At 46.8% G+C, this 22261-nt stretch overlaps 1 protein-coding gene, 1 long non-coding RNA gene and 1 other non-coding gene across 14 annotated transcripts in view; 1 reads left to right on the top strand and 2 right to left on the bottom strand.

Annotated features, from left to right (window-relative positions):
* Positions 1 to 727: 727 nt before the first annotated feature.
* Positions 728 to 4592, bottom strand: LOC147996550 (uncharacterized). Of its 2 annotated transcripts, XR_015676931.1 has the most exons (3): positions 4414 to 4592; positions 3554 to 3661; positions 728 to 3078 (listed from the first exon to the last, which is right to left on the bottom strand). It is a non-coding gene; the product is annotated as an uncharacterized LOC147996550 (transcript). The 2 variants fall into 2 exon arrangements; XR_015676930.1 differs by lacking the exon at positions 4414 to 4592 and having other exon boundaries at positions 3554 to 3680.
* The window catches only part of Sgms2 (sphingomyelin synthase 2), a 77304-nt gene continuing 58431 nt past the window's right edge, over positions 3389 to 22261 (top strand). The window contains exons 1-3 of one of the 11 annotated variants that reach the window (XM_087624934.1): positions 5045 to 5102; positions 15216 to 15389; positions 17233 to 17312. The gene's annotated coding sequence lies outside the window, so the exon portion shown is untranslated. 11 annotated transcript variants of the gene reach the window in all.
* LOC147996549 (uncharacterized) lies at positions 11138 to 21498 on the bottom strand. Its single transcript, XR_015676945.1, has 4 exons — positions 21378 to 21498; positions 20721 to 20792; positions 20067 to 20157; positions 11138 to 11263 (listed from the first exon to the last, which is right to left on the bottom strand). It is a non-coding gene; the product is annotated as an uncharacterized LOC147996549 (long non-coding RNA).

Below are 22261 nucleotides of genomic sequence, written 5' to 3'. Positions count from 1 at the left end.
AACTTGAGACTGCTTTCTACAGTGTGTTCACTCTTTACCCTCCTCAGAAGAATGCATAAGGTAGACCTACATTATTCCTCCCCACCCCTGCTGGTTATGTAGTATTTCATAACAGAATTCCCTTCTCCTTTGTTCCTTGTGGTTGCGCATTCCTTTATTTCCTTAACAATTCTATGCCAGGTGGAGTACAGGACATCAGGGAAGTTACAGAAAACACTTCCATTAACATTCCCATATAATGAGAGAGAGAGAGAGAGAGAGAGAGAGAGAGAGAGAGAGAGAAGGGAAGAAGGAAGGAAGGGTGGAAGGAAGGAAAGAAGGAAGGAAGGAAAGGAAAGAAAGGAGGAGGGAGGGAAAGAAGGAAGGAAGGAAAGAAAGAAATAAGAAAGGTAGAAGGGAAGGAAGGAAGAAAAGAAATGAAGGAAGAAAAGTAAGGAAAGAAGAAAGGAGGGAGGGAAGGAAGGAAAGAAAGAAGAAAGGAAGGAGGGAGGGACAGAAGGAAGGAAAGAGAAGAAAGGAAGAAAGGAAGGTAGGACAGGAAAGAAGGAAGAAGGAAGGAAGGAGAAACCGCCTTTTCCTATTGCTTAGGAATGCTTAGAAAGTACATTAGGTGTTCCTTAGATACCATGGGCACCAAGTAGAAATTCGATAAAAATTCACTGGTTAAATACCTGACTCTGGGTATGTTGAAAGCAGAAGATAAAATAAAACAAGGAGAAAAGTACTATTTTCTCTGCATTAATCAGTTTGTTTTATTAAACCAAAAAAAATATTTGTAAAAGCTGATTTACAGTGTGCTCTGTCTTAGAAAAGGAACTGACATGAACCTGTTTACCTGCAAGCTGTCCTCTCTTCACAACACCTTTCCAGATAGGTCTCACTATGTAGCCCAGGCTGACTCTAATGCTTGATCCTCTCAGCAATCCTACTCAGGGCTCAGATTACAGCTATGTAGCACCACACCCAGTCCTCCTACCACCCTTTCCTCTCAGAGAAGCCAATTGAGTTGTTCATTTCCCTACACTAGGGATCCAACTCACAAATCTAGCCAAACTTTACCACGAGCTTTATTTCCAACTCCTTTCTCTCCTTTAGAAAGGTCACCGACATTATTTTTTTTTTTTAAGATTTCTTTTGATTTTATGTGTGTAGGTGTTTTGCCTGGTGCCTGTGCTGGCCAGAAAAGGGAGTCGGTTCCCTGGAACTGGAGTAACAGATGGTAGTTGAGCCACCATACAGGTGCTAGAAATTGAACCTGGGTCTTCTGTAAAAGCAACCAAGCGCTCTTAACCTCGGAGCCATCTGCCCAGCCCAAACAAACAACATTTTAAAAGATGTCGAACCATGGATTCCGTAAACTTTGGTAGGTTGAAAGAAAAAGAAACCTCTTTCAGTGAAAAGTAACTGTCAGAACATAGGCATTAAGAAAAATAATCTGCTTTCTTTTTACATTTTTATTTTATGTCCATTTTTACTTGCATGCATATCATGCATCCTGTGTATGCAGGGCCCATAGAAGCCAGAGGAGGGCATTGGGTCCCCTGGGACAAGAATGACAAGACAGTTGTAAGCTGCCATGCAAGTGCTGGGAATTGAAACCCACCCCTATTCCCTAGAAGAGCCAGTACTCTCTCCAACCCCATAATCTGGAGTTTTAAAAGTCAGTGAGCAGCACAGAAAAACTACACCAAGCTCATTCATAAACACACTCTTACTCGTTTGTATTTTGCTTGTTTTGAAGTCAGGGTCTAATGTAGCACAGATTGACCTGAGGTCCCTATATGGAAGAAGTCAATCTTGAACTCCTGATACTCCTGACTCTGGCTCCCGAAAGCCAGAATTAAGGGAGTGCTTCAACACACCCCACTTTATTTTTCTGTAAATGGCATGACAGAATAGGCCACTGAAAGCACAATAGGACCACATGTTCCAAGCTCCATCAAACAGCCTGTGGCACGGAGGCCATGGAGAATCTGAAGCAATCATCCTGCAACAGTATGCCCAGGGCTGAGGGCTTTGGGGCTCTTAAAACTTCACCCATGTACACAGTTCAAAAACCCTACAATTTCCGTTTATCTCAGGTCTTATACCTATCTTCCTAATGTACAAATATTTGAATTATAAAGTAGGAGGTAGGCGGGTTGTTCACCCAGGTTCACATAGACTCTTGACCCTCTCTGTCACCCATGGATCAGACACTAAACTTCTGAATTACATCTGTGGTTGTCTGGCGTGGGGGGGGGGATGTTGGTTCAAATTTCCATTTACTCGGTCAGCATGCTAGGAAACCAATCCATTTCTATTGCCTTCTGGGCACAATGCCTAGGTTTTGTAAATGTAAAAAGGGACTCCTTACTGCAAAGGAAAAATAAACCCAAGGAAAAGAAATCTCAGTGTTGACGCTCTTTTTCTGGATCCCAACCTTTCTGTGGCTCAGAGACAAGTGCACTCCCCCACAATGAAGTCTAACCTGTGGTAATCGCAGGAGAGGTTCACTTAAACGTCAGTGTTTGGACATCATCTCTGACCTGCCAGCCTCGCACCTCCCTCGGGGTTCTATTTTGCTGCCATTGGGTTTAATGATTATTGTCATAAAAAATACCCACACGGAACGCCAGAAATGCTTATTATTGTTGGTGTTGTTATTATTGTTGTTGTTGCTATTGTGGATCATGTTAATCCCCATAGGACAGTCTGTACAATCCTACACGTGCGAACCTAAACCAGAAAGGGAAGTACGCAATGACATAAAAAACATTTCTATCAATTAAATTCACTGGAGGTTTAGCCAGTTGCCCGGATGCCTAGTTACTCCCTCCAAGAGGGCCATGGTTGACTAAAAACTACCACAAGGTGTGGAAACAACTTCTAGGAAATGCCGAGCCTTGGCCATTTTTAGGCAGAGACAACCCTTCCTTCTATCTAATTGGTGAGGTCATCCCCCCCCGGGGGGGGGCGCACATATGGACACTTGTGCCCCCAAGGCAACAGAAAAGCACAGGTTCATTTAAGTAGACAGTCACTCTTTGAATGGTCATTCTGGTTCCGGTTTCTCATCCTTGTGAAGACGCAATTCACCTAACGGAGCAAATGATAAGGTGGTTAGCATCATTAGTCTCATTAACTGGGAACAAGCACCCTTCCAGCTCACCTAGAGGTGCCACCAGGCCCTTGGTGACTAACCTCGCCAGGCAGTCTTGTGATGTTTGGAAACCCACCCCCTCGACCTAGGCGGGGCACCACCCCTTGAGTCAGCGCCGGTGCCCCTGGCCCGCACACGTCGCAATTAGGAAGCAGTTTCCGAAACCCGAGGAGGTGTGGAGGTGGCTTATCCCTTCCCTGCCCCACCCCTGAAAGTTACTGGGAGCGGCACCCAGAGAACTTTCCCAGATTGATCCCCGCCCGCGTTCAGGGAGGTCTGCCCTGCTCTGCGCTCAGCCTGCGGCCGGGAGCCACCTCGTGCTGCCTGCCAAGCCCCTCCTTCGCTGCATCTTCTAGGGCCGCAGAGAGGGAGGGAGGGTCGGCTGGGATCGCCTCCCCGAAGAAGTCGCACCGGTTTTTCGAGCTCGGTTAGGCGTCCGGAGAGACTCGGTCGCTGGAGTCGTGGGAGCCCGCAGGAGCCTCGGGCCCGGGGTGAGTCACGGCTGGGAGCAGGAGAAGGCTGGCGAGAGTGCGAGAATGAATGATGTCAGGAGCGCGCAGGGCGCGGGCTGGGAGGAGGGCGGGCCCGCGGTAAACAGAGCTGCGCGCTGCCCGGGGCTCCGCCGGCCGGAGACCCCGCCCTCGGCGCCGCCGGAGCCGCCCGGAGCCCGGCCCGCTGCGGCGCCCGGACTGCGGCCTGGGGCGGAGCGGCTACCTCTGCGGGCGAGACCCGCGCAAAGTTTGCAGCTCTCGGGCCCGGTCCCCCGGGTCCTCCGCGCCCAGCGAGCGCCCCCGGCGTGCGAGCACCGGCTGCGAGCGGTGAGCGCCGGGCCGGGAGGAGGATGGGCTGCGGGCTGCGCGTCCTGCGGAGCGCGCGGGGACGTGGCTCCAGCGGGGGACCTGGCTCTGGTCGCCACCGCCTCCCCCAGCCGCCCCGCCCCGGGCATCCTTGCTCAGTTTCCACCTGCTGGGGGTCAGCTAGTGGCTGTCTCTCCTCCCAGCCTGCTGCTCATTCATTTGCGACCCATTTTCGGGTACTTGGTGGCGGTGTTGAAATGGCACAGGTTAAACCATAGGTTGTGCAGTGCCGCTCTGGGGGGTCAGGGTTGAAGTTCAGGTGGTGGAGGAGAGACTGTCACTCGCTGACGAGCTGTGCACTAGACCAGCTCCAGGCTGCCCAAGGGGACCTCTCTACCTTTGGGGTTCAGACCTGAGCCCCTTAAAGAAGGGAGACTCGGTGTGTCAGCACAGAGAGGTGGGAGTGGACCTTACCCTGTCACAGTCTGTGGGTCCGGTGATCGTTCTGTTTCAAAAGCAAATAGTTCAAATGTTATTTCCTGTAATCTTTTATTAATCCGCCATTCCTATATTTTCAAGACTTGTTTATTTCTAAAATGACCTCAAAATCATGGCATGTGTTTGAAATTCTAAAGAGGCTCAATTTTTTTGTCAGTGGGCTCGGATGGACTTTGAATCTTTCTTTAACTGTTCTTTGGTTTCATGATTAGCTTCATTTAACTATTCCTGAATCCTCGGTTATGTTAACCATTCCAAACGGATAAAAATGACATTAGAACCTCCAGGACAAACAAAAAACAAAAAACAAAAAAACCCCGAAGATTAAATAAGGATTAATGAGGTTAGTAATTGAGGATGGAAAGTGCAAAAGTCTGAACATAAACCTCTTTCTTCAAAGCAAACTTCAATAAATAGTAACTCTTGACACGTAAATAATAGCAAGTTCCAGTTGGCTTAGGTAAATGCCAGTTTCCTTCTGACAGACCTGGCGGGCCCAGGTTAGCACGTGAAATACTGTTGTCTACTCCCTTAGAGTGGGAAGGGAGGTTTTCAGGAAGTTAAACATTGCTGGTGGATACCTAAGAAGGTTTTGTCCCCACCCAGTAAGTGTTTAAGAGACATCAAAGCAGAAGGACAGAGAAGGAGCCTGGACTTTGCAGAAGGTATTTGTAGTGAGCTCTCTGCCATTTCTTTCTTTCCTCTCCTCTCCTTTCCTCTCCTTTCTTTCCTTTTCTTTCCTAGAAGCAAGCAAATTTCGTTTTTGTTTGTTTTGTTTTTATAGACCATATTCCTTGGTCCACTGATAAAGTCTTATTTCACAGTGATCTCCTAAGTAAACGATGTGTTTTTTTTAAAGAAAGTTAATATTTAATTTACTGTTAGTTTCATTTTTAAGTTAAACTGGTTGACTTATGAACCTTTAGAGAAACTCAGGAACACCAGTAGATTGTTCACCGTGTTCTGAGTTTCTTTTTCCCAGAGCTTGGTAAAAGCCCTAGGAGGCATTTTGGAGGGATCAGAAGCATTTGTTCTTGTTCTCACTTGATTTTTTTTTTTCCAGAGCTGGGGACCGAACCCAGGGCCTTGCACTTCCTAGGCAAGCACTCTACCACTGAGCTAAATCCCCAACCCCTGTTCTTGATCTCATACCTATAACCTGGTAGTGTGGAGAGCGGGCAGTGGCCCTGGGGATGTAGGGGACTCAAGGTGGTTGCCAGGCCCTGCCTTAGCTCTCATTCTGTCTGTACAACTTTAAACAAAATATACAGAGAAATTCTTTCCTTTGTTAAGATAGACAATGAGATACAGATTATGACATTTTTTAAAAAGTGATACATTGAGGCTATATTTTGAAGGGGAAAAGAGGGAGCGGGGAAGAGGAAGAGAGAGGGAACCAGGAAGGTCAGTCTTACTGTGTAGGGCTACTTGAAAGTGAGACCCCCCTGCCACAGCCTCCCAAGTGCTGGGAATGCAGATGTGCTCTACCATGCCCACCCCTCCCCCCAGGAACAATTCCTAAGAATTCTGGACTATTGAAAGCAAAACTTTCCTTTATCTTCAGGTGGAAATCAAATCCTGAACTATGAGTATCAAGTAGTCATTCAACTCATATTTGCTGAACATTTATTAAGCAACTATTATCTAGCGAGTGAGAAAATGGAGATCCCGTTGCTTCCCTTGTGACTTACAAAGTCCAGTAGAATAAAACCCGAATATTATGGGGTCCAGAAGCAGGAAGGCTGGGAACTGTGAGGGAGCAGGAGACTGAGCTATGCTGGCTTGCCTCTCTAGTGGCCATCTGATGGTACTTCAGCTGGAGCTCCTGCGTTCTTGTGGGGCTCTAAGGATACCTTGCTTTACCTATTGGAGAGTGTTGACTAGTTTAAACGATGTAAAACAGACCCGTTGGAATGAAATACGAAGGGTGTGTTTACCTCAACTAAGATTTATTTCCTATTAACAAGGAGCTAAGGTCGATCTCTAACAGGATTACCATGGTGTGTGACGGTCCCCACATCCTCGTTTTCCTTATATTAGAAGTAATGTTAAGAAATATGTAGGAAAAAATGGGCCAAATAAATCTGTTTTCCCCGTAACAATCACATAACCGTTATAATTTCCTGGTTTTCACATGTGAGTGCACGTAAGAGCTAGGGCTAACGTGTGGAGAATGTTCTGGGTGGTATGACCTGCTTCCTATACCTGATCTCTGTTACCTCATGAGAGGGATTCTCGCTCTCTTGTGAAGGGGTACTCTGCTTGCACGGATGTCTGTGTGAGCATGCAGCGCCCAGGGGGGTCTGAAGAGGAAGATAAGATCCCTTAGAATTTAGAGTTATAGATGGTTATGAGCCTTCATGTGGGTGCTGGGAATCAAACATGGGTCCTCTGGAAGAGCGGACACTGCTCTGAACCTCTGAGCCATCCCTCCAGCAACAAGGCAGACCTTCTCACTTTACTTCTGACTGGGGAGAAAGCAGTTTGCAGCAGTTACTTGAATTTCCCAAAGTGAACAACTTGAAAGTTGTCCGATATAAAACTGGGCGTATTTTCTGCACTTTCTAACTACTCCACCCCCACTGCACTGTAACCGAGTCTTCACTAAAAGATTCTCACCTATGTTTGGTTTTCCAAACCAGTCCCACATTGTGGGACACCAAGTTTGTCTCCAGTTTTCACTATTTCTAAACATTTCCCTTAGTTTTCATTTTAATTGTGTTTATGTGTGTGGGTCTGTGCACCCGAGTACTGGCATCTCTGAGGCTGGAGGTGTCAGATCTCCCTGGAGCTAGGGTTAGAGATAGTTGTGAATCCCACCACAGAAGGTGCGAGTAATCACTCGCTGGGGCCCTCTGTATACCCACTCTTAACCGCTGAACCCTCGATTTCACTATTTTTTTTAGCAGCTTTGCATTAAATATCAATATGCAACATGGTCATTTTCTCAGTCGCTTTGCATTTTAAAAAGTAAAAAAAAAAAACTATTTAACTTAGCTGTTTTCTACAAAGGCCATTTTCAGACTCCGAAAGAAACGTTCTGTTGTCTGTTGAATCTTTAGGGGAGATCAAATCGGGGGGGGGGGTGCTGCTAAACTTGTGCTTTTATCACCAACTCCATCCCCAGTCCCTCTGCTTTTTTCTTTTCTTAAATCTCAACTTCCGTGTTCTTTCAGCTCCAGGATCAACGCTGGGGGAGTTGCCCAGTGGGGTTCTGGTGCATTATACTGAGGATTATCTGATGAGAAGAACATTCCAGCTTTTCTAAAGCACCACTTATGTTTTTATATTAGTCAGAAGGCTAACCTTATTTTTATTTTGAGGAAATAGAGCAGAGTAGAAACGTGTTCATTTTTCCAGGCATCTCTAAAAGGAAATTTTACTTCTGTTACATCGTCAGTACCGGCGAGCTGATCTTTTCAGATATTCATGTTATCATATTTAGTATGTTAGGTTTGGAACAAATTGTGTTCATTTTATATTATTTATTGTTTGCCCATTTTGTTTGTTTTGAGAAGCGGTCTCCCTCTGTAGCTCTGGCTGTTCTGGAACTCTCTCTGTAGACCAGGTTGCTCTTGAACTCACAGAGATCCTCCTGCCCTGCTTCTTGGGTGCCAGGATTGACGGCATGAGCCACCCCAGCTGCCGATTGTATTGTTTTTAAGTCGGTAACTTTCAAAACTTTTTCGATTTAATGAAAATACAAGGAATGTCCATTGTTTTCATTGTGAGCATGGTACATTTCTATTTATAGAGATTTTCAAGCTGTACAAGTGTGTCACGCCTTATTTGCTACTGAGTCAATTGTCCATGTTGCCTCAGGCTTCTATCTCATTTCTAATTCCATCTAGTTTGAGCGAATGTTATCTGGGCCTCATGACATGCACACCCTTTATCCAGGCCGGTGAGTTCAAACCCATTTACATAATGAGGTCCACGTTAACCAGGGCCTCATGGTGAAATCCTGTTTCAAGAAATTAATTAGTTAATTTATCCCTGTGGTTTTTGCCAAACATATTAGGATGTAAGGGGTGTGGAATTCAGCCTCCTTCAGATATGGATTCTGTTCAGCTGAGTAAATATTTTCTACCGTGGCTTGTGAGTCAACGGAAACCTTAAAGGAACAATAAGGAGAATTAAAGTGTATATAGGAAACCACATGTGGTGGTTTCCCTTTGCCATTTGATGATTTACTTATAACAACTTGAAATATAGCCTTAGAATTTGTTTATATAAGTTGTACTTAAGTTGATATCACATATATTTTTTCAAGCCAAAACTTTCTACACATTCTTTTTTTTTTTTAAAGATTTATTTTTTTACCTGTGTCTCCTGGAACCCACTTTCTAAACCAGCCTGGTCTTGAACTCTCTTAGTTGCAAACGTTTCTATGTAACCCTACTTGCCCCTGGGTTACCTTAAAGAACACCTTCCACTTCCTGGATGTAAAATGGGAATGAAATGGTATTTGTGTCAGAGGGGAGTCATGTGAATTATGCAACCTAATGTGTAGAAACCATTCGGGGAATGCTGGCATGGCCATCTCCCCACACACACACACCCCCACACCCTGTCCTTTTTTTGCTTGTTTTATTTTGTTTTGTCTTTTGTTGTTGTTGTTGTTGTTGTTGTTGTTGTTGTTGTTGTTGTTGTTGTTGTTTAAACATAAAAGCTACACTTCTAACTTAAAAAGAGGTTTCAATCCTAGGGCCTCAAAAGTTGAATATTTCTTTACCAAGGTGGCTCACTTCTTCTGTGACAGCTCGTCACTCTCCCACTCCTGTCCTTTGTCGTTAAAGTACAAATGTCAGGGGTGATACACTGCCTTGGGATGGGAGTGCCTCCGTGGAGGCTGGCCAGCTTTCGAAGCACAGGCACAGTATGCTCGCCCTCCCTGCGGGTGGGCAGATAAGGGGAGTGGGTAGTGAGAGTCTATCACGGCTGGTACTGCCCCTCCCAGATCATTGCCTTCTGGGAAATACTGTACCATGGGCACCACTGTCCCTGGGACTGCAAGGCCGTTAGGAATCACAAACCCTACTGTCCTCGCCGCTGTGTGTCTTTCTTTAGGAGGCCCCAGACAGCTGTGTAACAGGGCTGCTACTGTCTTCTGTGAGGTCCTTTACTCAGCAGGTTGTTTAACTGCTCGGATGGGCAGGGCCTGCCGCTTTAGCAAGCTTAATTGCAACACAAGATGCCGTTTTGGTTAAATTAGTATATCGGCCACTTCTGGGAAAATGCCACTCTCCGCGTTTTCATATATGTAAACTATGTCTCCTAAGGTACATTCGTTAGGACTGAGAACTGTGCCATCTCGGGACAGAGATTGGCAAGTTAGAGGCAAGACTCTGGATCATTTAAAATTTGATTGAACCCAGTCCTTAGAACTGTTAGTCACTGACTCCTGAAACAAGTCAGTGGGATTAGCTTCGTTTTATTTAATTTTTTTTCATCATTTCATTTCCTGCCCGTTGCAGGGTGCGTGTGCGTGTGCGTGCGTGTGTGCGTGCGTGTGTGTGTGTGTGTGTGTGTATGTGTGTGTTGCACTGGGGATCACAATGGGTTGTAGACCTGTTAGGCCAATACTCATCCACTGAGCTATCCCCAACCCCTAAAGATCCCTTTGATGTGAGAGACAGTGGGGTGCTTGGTAATGTTAGCGAACCTTAGAACTAACTTCTCTTCTTGTTCTGTGGTGCTGAGGTGAACTCAGAGCATTAGCGTGTCTGCTCAAGCCCTTGGTCCACTGAGTAGCATTCATGCTCCAGAATTAGGTATCAAAGGGAGAGGCTGGACCATGGAGCCCAACCACTGGGGGTTAGATGTAGAATCCCACTGTAGTGGCGCCCCTGCTACATATGGAATTCATTGAGAGAAAGATCATACCCAGACGAACATGCTGTATCTCAGCTCCTTATAGCCTAGCCCGTGGACAGTCATGGCTAGAGCACGGATTCGGAAAATGTGTATGCTCGATTTTCAGGATGCTGTTGTCAGGTGTTTGCTTGGCTTTCCTGAGTACAGGAAGGGAGAAGGTATTTCCCCTTTCTGTCACATAGGCTGAGCAGTAAGAACAGTCTTGGGCCCTCTACCTGACAAGATTTTTATTGGTTTAATTTTTTTTTCATTTATTTTATATCTGTGGATGTTTTTTGCCTGCATGTTGTCTGTGCACCTGGAATGCCCACAGAGGCCAGGAGAGGGCGATAGTGTTCCTGGGACTGGAGTTTCAGATGGTTGTGAGCTCCTGGGAACCGAACCTAGGTACTCTGGGAGAGTAGCTAATGCTCTTAACCACTGAGCCATTACTCCAGCCCTGAGTTTATTGTTTTGTCTTGTTTTTTAATTTTAGGTTTTTTACTAATTGATAAGGATTTTAACTATTTTAACTTACAGAGGACCTGAGATTTCATTGACTCTTTTTTGTAAGTCTATTTATTTTTGTGTGTATGTGGCTGTGGGATATGTGCATATGTGGGAGCTCAGAGGACAATTTTGAGGAGTCAGTTACCTCCTTTCACCTTTATGTAGGTTCTAAACTCCAGTCATCACGGCTGAGCTATCCTGGGTCGTCGAGCTAAGCATGGTATTACCACAGTATCCTTGTAAGTCAGCAGGAGGAGATTGGAATGAGATGGCCTGCGTCATTAGAACAATCCAGTGGCCACAATTGGAAGGGAACCAGAAGTCTAGGAACACGCATGGTCTCTAGAACTTTTATTCAGCAAAACAATGGGGACCCCACTCGACTCCAAGCTTCTGGGAGGCAAATAGCCCTGTTTACACCTCGATCATAACTCAGTGAGATTTCACATTGCCAGAAAGCCTGTGAAAGAAACGTACGTTGTAAGCTGTTAAGCATTGTAACTTGCGGGCAGCAACGGGAGGCGACTACAGAGCTGCTACAGAAGACTTCTTTTTTTTTTCTCTCTTAAATACATTTGTTTTATGTGCACTGGTGTTTGGTGTGCATGTATGTCTGGACCGTAGGTGTGCCTGTCAGAAGAGGTATCTGATCCCCTGGAACTGGAGTCACGGAGGGGAGGATTGAGAGCTCATGTGAATGTATGGGTGCTGGGAATTGAACACGTGCTCTATAAGAATAAGAAGTGTTCTTCACTGCTGAGCCGTTTCTAGCCCCTAGACCATTTGACCCCTCATTCAGACTTGGGAAGGAGCCACATTATCTGTCTGTACACATTCAGTATATATTTGGGGGCTAAAGGTGGGCTCAGTGGAACAGTACGTTCCTAGCACCCATGACGTACAAAAATACATAAATAAAATAAATAAGTGATATTATAATGGGGCTTTCTGGGACCCACCAGCAGTGTAGATAAGATACAGAGACTTTTAATACAGTTTAAAGCTTAGCCCTTTTGCTAGGGCAGGCTCCCAGCTAGCTCGTGTGACCAGAGCGGAGCAGAGAAAGGTGCCGAGCTAGCCATGTAGTCATCTGGTCAGCCTGTACTCTGTCTGTTCCCCCCACGTCTGTTCTCTGAATCTGCTCTCTGAATCTTCCGCTTCTGCTTTCTTCTCCAGTGTCTGTCTGTCTGTCTGTCTATCTCTGGGGTACCAGAAGTCTGCTGGTGCCTTCAATCCCTGTTCACCTTGTTTTGTGAGCCAGAGTCTCTTGCTGAGCCTGGAGCTCACCACTTTGGTAGAGTCTCTAGGCAGCAAGCCCAAAGGGTCCTTTTATCTCTTCTACCTCCCTGGCATGGGGTTCGATCCCAGGTGCTCACTGCTGGGCCAGGCCCTCTGTGGATGCCAGGAATCAAATTCAGGTTCCCATGCGTACGCTGCAAACGTCCTACTGACCGAGCCGTCAGGGTAACCCCTACATTTTCAGTTCTATCAAATACATTTTTGTTAAATTTAGAGTCACTGTTAGTTTAGGATATGTATGTATGTATGTATGTATGTATCTATGTATCTATGTATCTATGTATGTATGTTCATAAAGATAGGCCGGTTTGGGGAAAACTTCATTCAGGGAAAATTTTCGGTCTGTTCTCTAAATTCCATTTGTAGAATTTTCTCAGCCTTTAGCTGTTTAGTCCAGAGACGACCTCTTGCCCTGGTTAGGGGTATAGAGCCCTGTGGGAATCCAATTAAAGCAAGTCTTGGTTAATAGTTTGCTTCTTCCTGTGGCAAACTCTGGGGCTAGGTGTCCTTCGCTGTACCGTAATGCCCAGTATAATCAACTTGTAAGGAGGAAGGTCTGCTTTGGCTCTCACCTTGGAGGTCTCACTTTGGAAACCTGTTCCTTTAGGCTGGTGGCAAGGCACTTTGTGGTAGAAGAGCATGCAGAACCAGATACTCACTTCAGGGAAGCAAGGGAGTGTCCCTGCTGTCTTTACCACCATCCCAGGTCCTGCTGACAGGGACTTCAATGGCTCCTCTCTGGACCTGGCTTCTTCCCCCCCCCCCCCCCCCCCCCCCCCGGAGCTGGGAACCAAACCCAGGGCCTTGCGCTTCCTAGGCAAGCGCTCTACCACTGAGCTAAATCCCCAACCCCTGGACCTGGCTTCTTAAAGTTCCTTTGCTGCCCCAAAGCACCTCTGTGGGATTGAAGCCTTTAAGAATAAGACACGTAGGGAACAGTCAGCACTCACCATAGCAGAACGAGGCTTTGGGCATATAAGTGGTCAAGAAACTAACTTTCATATTTCATAGGCATTGGATGGGTGTCTGCTCTGTCTCCCGACAACCATCATTAATAAATTAGAAGACGGATACTGTCATGTTTTGTTTTGTTTTTTTGAGCCAGGGTCTCACTCTGCAGCCCTGGCTTGCCAGGAACTCACTTCCTAGGTTAGTTTCAAACTCCGTGCAATTCACCTGTCTCTGCGTCCTGAGCATTGGAGTAGAAGGCCTACGCCACCACACCCGGCCGGGCATCTCTTGTTAATCTGAATTTTATTATTTTCTTCTGGATGAACTGGGACAGTCGGTTGTACCCAGACCCTGGGCCCGTGCCGTGCCCGCTCCGTGGGCGAAACACAGAAGCCGGTGCTGAGCAACGGAAATGAACTGCAAAGCAGCCACAGTCACCCTACGTGCAACTCAAGTGTCCCAACAGCACACGATTACAGTAAAAGGAAGCTGGAGACATGACTTTTGTCGTCTTATACAACCTAGTATGTCAGAATGTAGCGTCAATATAACAGGTTTTTCATTTTTACCTGCCCCCCCCAACTCTTTGTACTCCACATCCATAGCTGAAGATCAGATAACTCAGTGTTAACTTGGGCCCAACAGCTACTGTAGCAAGCAGGGCAGCTGAGCCAGCTTCCCTTAGGGAATCTGTCTGCCTCTGCAGGTGACCTAAAGAGCTGTTGTCTTGGTCTCTTTTCCACCGCCAAACCAAACACCCGGGACTCAAACAGAACGCCTGAGACCCAAGCAGAGCATTTTCTTAGTCACAGCTATGGAGGTCCAAGAGGATAGGACCAGTATTATACTCTACTGAGGAGCTCCTGCTGAGCGACAGCATGGTGGGTGGTCTCACAGGGCAGGGGCATCTTCCACGGTGACAGGCAAGGCAAAAGTGGTGGAACATGGGGTGGCCTCCTGACAGCCGCTTGCTGGAACTGTCTCTGGAAGACTAATCCACTCCCTAGAGTGGGTCCATTACCTCATTCCACTAGGAATTAGGAGTCCCAGCTCTTAAAGGTTCAACCACGGCCAACACCCCGCCTGGAGATCCCTACAGAACCATACTGGAAACACTCAGACCGTACCAAACCCTTAGAGATCACCACCTGATGCCTTTGAGTAGTCTTGTCTCTTCCCCATCCTGCCTCTGAGTCAGGATCTCATGGTATGGCCCAGGCTAGCTTTGAACATGAAACGCTTTTCTTGTTTCCCAAGTACTGGGTTTTGCAGGAATTTGCCACTTCTGTTGGGGGTTGTATTTTCATTGAATTGTATCAGCTTCGCAGCGAGGATCACAGAAAACTGGTTCTGATCTCTTGTTAATGTGACTGACTGGCCAAACACACACTGAAATGACACCGTGGGACGACCATATACAATTCCTCAGCTCACCTGGCTACTGACTGCCACCCTCCCCTTCCCCTGTTCCTGTCTGCAATGCTGTCCTCTTGTCTACTTCCCCACTGTGACCATTAGTGAAGCTTAACCACAGTAAATGTGGGCCAGAGAAATCATTACGTGACGTCGGACACTAGTTTGCCTGGAGGTGGGAGTGCCAGGAAGTAAAGCATGGCACACTAGGGCTTGAGAGGGAGCGTGGAGGTGGGCGTAAGTAAGGACCTCACAGTGAAATGTCCCCCAGCTCCAGGTCAGCCACTTGCTTCTCAGGAGCGACTCCCTTGGAGTTTATAAATGGAGTTTACAGTCCTCCTCGGTTCCTTCTAAACCTGATGTGTCTTTTGAGGACCCACTGTGTACTAGATCCCCCTATTCCCGCACACACACACACACACACACACACACACACACACACACACACACACACCACCTATGTGGTATGGCTTCCTTTTTTTTTTTTTTTTTTGGTTCTTTTTTTTTCCGGAGCTGGGGACCGAACCCAGGGCCTTGTGCTTCCTAGGCAAGCGCTCTACCACTGAGCTAAATCCCCAACCCCGTGGTATGGCTTCCTATACGCCATTCCGAGATGCAGCCGTGAACATGAGGCAAGATTTCTCCTCGAAAGAAGAGTCTGTGTGAGCTGAGAGGCCAGGCTCTCAGAGGGACTGACAGGGAGATAAGTAAGTGGAAGCCGATAAGACAATCCACTTCGCTTTGGACAGGTTCTCTGAAGGAAGCTGAGAGGGACGGAGAGGTCTACTGCAGCAGGACGCGGTTTATCAGAGAGGTCAGGTGTCCACTGAGACTGGGAGGATTCCGAGGCTCAGCTGACCGCACCACTTGCACCAGCCCGTGGAATAGGTGCAAGGGACGGGGGACCAGTATGACTGTACCACGTGAGCTGTGAGAGGAGGGGTGAGGGGAGCGGGGAGGAAGGAATAGGGGGAACGGGTTAGCTGGACCTGCTGGATAGGCCTTGTACTTTTTCTGAGAAGTATTATTATTGTTACTGTTGTTATTTCAAATGCCGTAATGATTATAATTATTAATATTAATACTATAGATGTGTGTTTGATTAATATTAATAGTTAATTAATTGTAAATGTTGATAAATATAAATATTCCAAATGCCATAAGAAGGCGACATGAAGTAAATAAGGAGAAGGGAATGATTGACTTAGCAACATATCCCTGTAGCTGCCAGCTGAGCATGGCAAGGAGCCATGATGAAGCAGTAGCAGCCTTCCATGAGAAGTTGCTTTGCCTTGGAGTAGGGGATGGTATTGGAGGTGGAAAATGGCAGATGGGTTTGAGGGCCGAGGGTGTGTGGGTGGAGCTTATAAATGTGAAGTAGTAGGAGATTGGTCGGCGGGAGGGTAAGGCTGCAATGACTGGCATTCCTGTTTGCCAGTTGGGTAGTTTCAGTTGACCTTTAGTAACCTCCGTGGAGACTGATAGCAGTCGTGATTAAGACTTGCTTTTAGGGCCCAGATGCCAGGAGTAGCATGAAGGCTGAAAGAATGACATGGGGAGATTTTGTAAGTCTGGGGACTCCCGGGGCAGAGCTAAGTGGGTAGTAGGTCAGGGTGAACACGAGGAGTCACCAGCAAGGCCAGGGCAGACCAGGAAAGCCACATCGCAGATGCGGTTGACTGTTGAGGGGAGGTGGGGTAATTGGCTGTGTTGTAAGCTGTTGGAGAGTTGAGTAAGACTTTGGGTTTAGCAATGTACGTGGTAGGCAGTGGTAGTCACTGAGTGTTTGTGGAGGAAGGATTTAGGGCACAGATGCGTGAGTCTCGAGAACACGCAGTGGGAAACCTCTTTCTTAATCGTTATGGCCTGAGCTATGGACGATCTTGTCTCAAAGCTCCTTGACCTTTCCTCTCACTCAACTAACACATGGCAAATGCAGGACCTGGCTGTACCCCCTCCCACCCCTGCAAGCTGCTCCTACAGGCCTCCTGTGTCTAGTTGCCTCTGCCTGGCCGGGCCTGAGGCTGTCTTTGACCCAGGATTCCGTCTCTCTCCCCACCTCCTTTTAAGATGTTTCATTTGCATCCTGCACCTGTGTGGGAATCTTGGCTGGACTCCTGTGAGAACCATTTACCCATTATTAAAGCCTCACTTCCTTTCTTGTCTTTCTACACAATTCTTTTCTTTCTTTTGTGTTTTCATCAGTTTTGCTTTGTAGCCCAGGCGAGCTTCCACCTCCAAAGTGCATTTGTGAGCCACCATGACGAGAATTACTATTTTTAAATAGTCCGGGGGTTGGGGATTTAGCTCAGTGGTAGAGCGCTTGCCTAGGAAGCGCAAGGCCCTGGGTTCGGTCCCCAGCTCCAAAAAAAAGAACCAAAAAAAAAAAAAAAAATAGTCCGTCATTTGAAGCAGGGCCTCCTGTAGTCCAGGCTAACTTTGAACTCCTGATTCTCCTGTCTCTGCCTATGGAATGCTGGGATTATATGCATTCACCACTATGAATAGCTAGCTTTGCCTTTTCCCAAGGGTTTGTCTATTATACTCTTAAGTCTCCAGGCAGTGGTATGTGGTTCACAGCCCGGGTCGGAGGTGAGCACAGCCACCTTCCTCTCTTGGCAAACTCCCTCTGTCTTCTTCATTTTCTCTTGGTGGTTACCTTCCTTACCACTTGTGTGTGGCATATTTGTGGTTTGTTTTGTTTTGGATTTTTTTTCCCCTTTCAGTCCAATCACTGTTTTTCTCTTCATTATCCTCCTGTTGCAGCATCCCAATTACACTAGTTGCCATGGAGACAGATGTACTCTGAGTGGATATTCCTTTAGGTCGAGAGATAGAAGCAGGAGGTAGGTAAGCCTTGTTTTTCTGCAAATGTTTCTTAGTAACAGAAGCGACTAGTGTAGACAGTCATATAGAAACAGCTGTGTGAGACGTGCTTCCTTTCTCAGGAAAGGTGGCTGCCCTTTTGCTTTGCTTCTCTTTTTAAGATTATTCGCTTTAAGTGCTTGAGTGTTTTGTGTACACAAAATAAATATTAATAAAACGGAGCATGTTAAATTGACCTCCTTAGAGGTGGTCGGACTGTGAGGGCACTAATGGGTTAATTGTTATGGATTTGTGGGTCACCCGGAGAGTGACTAGATAGAAAAGACTCCCTTTGGTGTGCCTGCTTGTATGACCCACTTACCTTGCATGACCTCAACAGGTGTGGCTGCATGACCTTGACCTCTGCATCTTTCAGAACCCTAAGTTGAATAAACAAACCTCTTAGTCTCACAAGCTACCCAGCTTCAAGAGTTCAGTAGGAACTGAAACACCCCCATTGACAACACACGGTCTATTAGGGTGCCCGGTTTTTGATGGCTTCTCTTGGGACATCCATTGTATTTAACACAGTGCTTTTGGATCTCCACCTGGATTTTAAACCCCCAAAGCAGAGACCAAGTCTCGGGGTTACAACATTAAGAGGTTGCTTACCACGGTGCTGACACTTGAAAACAGAACAAAAAACTTTGTGAGGCTGGGAAGGCTGAGACCAAAAGGCTACAAGCGGACTTAGTCTGACGTCATTATGTTTCGGCTCAGAAACTAAAATTGATGGGGAGGGTAAGTTTTAACTAATTGGCTGTTATTTTCAGAGTGCCCTTGTAATGGCCAGAATCAGGAGCGTGGTGACCATCCAGAGTGCATAGTTTATTTTGTAGCCTGAAGACTTAATGTACAGAAAGTTTAAGTAATTAATTTGTAGATTCTTTTAATACTTTCATAGTACATCATAGAAAAGATCATGGCAGATTGCCTCTAATAGAGATAAAGAGAAAAATGTGAGTTTTCACTTGCGTTTCAGAGGTAACAGAATCTTGGCAACTAGCAGCCATTTCAAGGAAAGCGAATTTGGGTTCTGTGTGTGGTGGTGCATGCCTGTAATCCCAGCTGCTGGGGTGGATGAGACAGGAGGATGTAAAGTTTGAGGCTAGCCTGGACTACATGGCAAGCCTGGACTACATGGAGAGTGACTCTGTCTCACTTAGATCTACACACACATACACAGACACACACACACAGAGACACACATACACAGACACACACACACACATACACAGACACACACATACAGACACACACACATACACAGACAGACACACACACACAGACACACACACAGACACACATACACAGACACACACACATACACAGACACACACATACAGACACACACACACATACACAGACACACATTAGAAAAACTTTCTGAATATAGTGCTGTTTTCACTGCTCCTCTTACTGCTGAGTTGAGATTCTGCATGTCTACAGATGTTGGAGAATCCAGGATTCACAGTTGTACGTTAGGGGACCCAGGGAGTATGTGTAATGTGATGAAGGAGCTGTAATTTGGTGCTTCTTGCCTGTTTCTGTGGTTGACCACGTGCGAGAGGGAAGCTCTATGGACTGAGGTCCACTCCCCTCATCGGCCAGCCTTCTTGCTCCCCTCTGTTCTGATGATTTGCAGACAGTGGCCCACTCACCACGCACACCTCCAGCGTTCTGCAGTTACTTTCCCATCTCGTCTTCATGGACCCTTAGCTGCGTATACACACACTTTCTGTCACTTCTGCCGTATGATGTAATCCAAACCTAGTTTTTGCTCCATTGTTTTGTTTTTTTTTTAAGTTTCTTTTTGAGATGTATTTATTTTTATTTTGTATGTGTTTTGCCTATACTTAGTCTGCTTGCAATGCAGTTCCAGGAGAGGCCAGAAGAGGGCGATGGATCCCTTGGAACTGGAATTCCAGACGGTTGTGAGCCACTTGAGTGGGTGCTGGGAGCGGAAATTTGATCCTCTGCAAAAAGCTGTCAGTGCTTAGCCCTCTCTCCAGCCTCTGTGTCTCATTCTGTAGCCAGGTTGGTCATGAACTCCTGGTAGTACTCCTGCCTCAGCCTCCTGGATTTCTTTACTTGCCCTTCTTCAGGGAGCAAGGGGTGCTGATGAAGCCCCGTGCAGGAGGCCGTGGTTTGGGAAAGCTGCTTCTGAATGGTTTTGAGAGGGCAAAGGAAGGCGATGAGATCAGTCACCAAGCTCCATTTTCATTCCTTCCGCATCCTTTGCACAGATGGCGGAGTCCTGTGCTGCATTCCTTTGACTGTCGCGCGCCCAGCTGAATTATTATCTCTGGTGGGGGAGTAGGGAGACAGGCTCTTTCTGTGGACCTCGGCTGTTCTGGAACTCACGATGTAGACCAGGCTGGCCTCAAACTCACAGACCCACCTGTCTCTGCTTCCAGAGTGCTGAGATTAAAGGCCCGCGCCGCCACACCAGGCTTGGATTTTATGATACCCTTGAGATGGCACCCTAGAGAACTCATGCCCACTCTAGGGTGTGTACTGCTGTCCTTTTACACACACACACACACACACACACACACACACACACACACACACACACACACACACACACACACACCCTCAGGCTCAGTTTGCATGCTTCAGTTCTTATTAAAACCCATTCTTAGTAAACTCAAATTCCCCTCCCTAAAAGGACAGACCCGGAGACCCGCTTTCATTAAACACTACAGATGACTTAGGGTTGAGCCCATACTCACGTTAATTAATTAGCTGCATTTGCATCCTAAGAATCATCTAATTGTTTCAACGTGAAGTTTAAAAGAAATACCTTTTAAAAAATCATGTGTCCTAAAAAAAAAAAAAAAGTTAATTTAAGAGAGTGTCTGTCAAAAGAACCCGGCTGGACACTTAACATATCCAGGGCTTTTACAAGCAGAGCTCTCGGGTGTGCCCGCCCCGTTGATTTATAAACTCCTCGGTGTTACCCATGGTTTCTCAATACTGGGTTTGGAGGCAGAAGCGGAAAGAAGTATGGTGTCGGCTGTGAGTTGCCATAGATACACTTGTCAACATGAGCTGTTAGCTCGGGTTTCTATGGCAACAGGAGATGGGGGAGGGAGGGGGGGCTGAGGTCAGTCCTCAGGTCAGCCTCCCTCCTGAGGTTGACTTGGGCCTGAGAAGGCTCGAAGGTCTCCCATCCTGTGGGCCAAGATTAAGAGTAAACTCACTGTGCACTGAGTGAATGGCACTTTATAAAGGGCACCCGGGGAGCCAGCCGGGGAGTCCATGTGTCCTTTGTTGCTGTGGATGTGGTTCCTAGAAGCCACAAGAAGGTCTTTCAGGATGAATTGTTTGTGTTTGAAAGTACAGTGTGGGGCTCAGATGGAATTTTGAAAACTGCTGAGAAATACCTTTGGGTACGTGGCTGTCATTTCTGTAGATATGTTTCTGTCTGGTGGTCGAGTACAAGGCCTGTGGGCTGTCTGTTTAGAAGGAATATAGACGGTCAATTTTTGAGAAGCGACTAAAATACGTACGAGTTTGTGTCACTGTAGGGATGGGGAATGTGTAACCAAAGTGGTTATACATAAAGAAGGGCTTTAAAATGTGAGCGCCCACTCTTTGTAAGACACGACTTTCCAATACCCAAAGGAGCCAAACCAACCAACCAAGCAAGCAGTCTCCGTCACTTGGAGTAGCTCGTGTTTAATCGGGATCTAGCTGTCTCAAGTGCAGATTAACTACTCATACTTGGATTCTGGCTGCTGATGTGTACTGCCATTAGTCTGGTTTTGTTACCCAAGTTGTGAGTGTCACAGCTTAAGCCCTGTAGCCTGACTTGCTAGACCCTGCCACTCTCCCTCAACTCGACAGAGAAGTGACGGTGACAGTCGGAGGAAGGTGTATTCTGTGTGGCCACATTGAGCAGAAGAGCACATTAGGAGGTCCCGTGGATCCCCACGTCCCCCAAACTCCATGTTCAGGGTCTTGACTTGAAGCTTCAATTTAAATAGGAGGCAGGGGGCATGGGTAACTGAGCAGGCTAGGGCCAGTCCTGCCCTCCTCACCTTTAATTTACCCCAGACTCACTCTTTCCTGCAACATCCTCAGAAGAGTGGCCCGAGCTGTGTAACCACTTTCCAGGAGGCGTGTCCCTGCTCTGGGTGGCACCGGCCTCGAGCTTTCTCTTTCTCCCAGCATTAGATTCTCAGGAAATTCCAGTTTCTCAGAGACCATTGTTTCCGGTCCTCTGACAGCCAATGGTCAGATACTGTGTTTCCTGAAGATTCTTATTCCTGCCAGGATCACTTACAGTGTCTGTAAGGATCCATCCACTTCAGGTCGTCAGGCTTGGTGGCAGGCACCTCTACCCACTGAGCCACATCACCAGTCCTCCCAAGGATGTTCTTACTAGAAGCTCTGGAATGTAGCCCACTGACAGAGTACTCGCCTCACATGCACAGGGGCCTGGGTTCCATACCTGGCACCCCCCCACACACACACAAACACCCACGCACACTCAAGCAACCAAGCAAAAAAGTAAGCAAACGAAACAATGTTCTTAATCAGACAGTGAACTAGATTTATGTCTTCTTTTATATATGAATGTTTTGGCTGCATGTGTGTGTGTGCATCACATGTGCGTTTGGTGCCTGTGGAGCTCAGAAGAAGGCATCGGAACTCCCTGAACCACCGGAGCCACCGATGGTGGTAAAGCCCAGTGTGGGCGCTAGGAACTGAACTTGGATTCTCTGTAATAGCAACCCATGCTCTTAAGCACTGAGAGTGTGAGCCTCCGCACTGGGAGTTTAAACCCTCTGCTGGTTATGTATTTTGAAAGGAAAATGAATTCCCTAGCCTGTGAATTGTCTTACCTCCCTCAACTGTCTCTTCTGCAGGCAGACATTTCAATAGGTTAATGGAATCCAGCTTATCTACCGCTTCCTTTAAC

This window comes from Rattus norvegicus, chromosome 2 (assembly GCF_021556685.1).
Source record: "Rattus norvegicus strain SHRSP/BbbUtx chromosome 2, alternate assembly SHRSP_T2T, whole genome shotgun sequence".
NCBI lineage: Eukaryota > Metazoa > Chordata > Mammalia > Rodentia > Muridae > Rattus > Rattus norvegicus.
This window is presented reverse-complemented; position numbering and strand designations above follow the sequence as displayed.